We start from the raw sequence: 1620 nt of genomic DNA on the forward strand, positions 1-1620 counted from the left end.
GTGCATAAACTATGGTCGTTGGTGGTATGATTAGGACACCTTATTTCGTATCACATTTTGGGTAATTTTTTTTCAATTATATGGGGTAGGAATTGAATCTTTTGTGTTAAAGGAGAGAGTGCATATTGTGGATATTTATAATCTCCCAACAAAAGACGTTTGTGGCCGGGATTCAATCCAATATGTTTGTGGACGGGATTTATTCCCGATCCCCTTTAATCTCCATAAAGAATAAGTCAAATTGACCATTTGACTTTTACATAATTTATTAAATTAAACATAGTTTTTTCCAACAAATGTTGATGTGCTTGAGTGGTTAATGCGACAGATTTGAAATCAATTGAGCTCTTAGCGCTTCATGACATTTTTTTAATCTTCTTGGCAATTGGTTCATTTGGAACACCGTGATTCTTATCATCTTCCCCCTCTTTAGAAGAATTCGTCCTCGAATCAGAAAAAATCATCATCTTCTCACCTCCTCTTGAAATGGTCCATTTGGAACACTGTGATTCTTATCATCTTCCCCCTCTTTAGAAGGATTCGTCCTCGAATAACAAAAAATCATCACCTTCTTTCAATCACCTCCTTGGAACACCATGATTCTTATCATCTTCCCCCTCTTCAGAAGGATTCGTCCTCGAATAAGAACAAATCATCACCTTCTTTCAGTCACCTCCTTTCGAAATGTTTTGATCAAATCTAAATGTTTCACTCACAAAAATATTAGAAGGAAATTAGTAGGAATAGGAAGCACCGTGATTCTTATCATCTTCCCCCTCTTCAGAAGGATTCGTCCTCGAATAAGAAAAAATCATCACCTTCTTTCAGTCACCTCCTTTCGAAATGTTTTGATCAAATCTATCACTCACAAAAATATTAGAAGGAAATTAGTAGGAATAGGAAGCAAATGAAGTGTAGTAAATCCATAAACTACTTTCTAAAAGAATAAGTCAGCAGCATGTTTTGCATCATCCATAAATCTATCTGCCACATGCTTCATCTTCGGTCAACAAAAGTGTTTATGCAACATCTTATAAACTTTATTATTCCTAAGATGTCCCATTAAGGCACCACCATATGCTTCTCTCAAAAACAAATCTTTTATAGAGCATTTAGGAATACAAAGCATACTCTTAGTAATTAAAAAATTATGAAACACATAATAATCATCTACCATTTTTTTTTTTGCAAGACAAGATGCATAAATAGTTCTAAAGTCTTGGTCATCTCTATATAATTCAATAATATGCTCAACTTCAAGAATTTTTGCAGTAAGAGAAGTAAAGAGATCATACCTTTTAGATAACACATGAGCTACTGTATTATCCTTACCTTGCTTATACTTGATGACATACGAAAATGTTTCAATAAATTCCACCCACTTTGCACGTCTACGGTTCAGTTTTCTTTGACCCTTCACATACTTAAGTTTTCATGATCAAAGTGGATCACAAATTCTCTAGGACATAAGTAGTGTTGCCACACATGCAATATAAGAACTAAAGCAAATAATTCTTTATAATAGGTAGTATATTTCAATGTTGGCCCATTTAGTTTTTCACTAAAATATATTAAGTGCTTTCCATCTTGAATTAAAGCAACACTTGTGCCCAAACCACA

The 1620-nt window shown here is 34.0% G+C and overlaps 1 pseudogene; it reads left to right on the forward strand.

The window, feature by feature from the left end:
* The window catches only part of LOC111474693, a 2397-nt pseudogene extending 1455 nt beyond the window's left edge, over positions 1–942 (forward strand).
* The last annotated feature ends 678 nt before the right edge of the window (positions 943–1620 follow it).

The sequence above is a fragment of the Cucurbita maxima genome, unplaced genomic scaffold (genome assembly GCF_002738345.1).
Source record: "Cucurbita maxima cultivar Rimu unplaced genomic scaffold, Cmax_1.0 Cma_Scf00524, whole genome shotgun sequence".
NCBI lineage: Eukaryota > Viridiplantae > Streptophyta > Magnoliopsida > Cucurbitales > Cucurbitaceae > Cucurbita > Cucurbita maxima.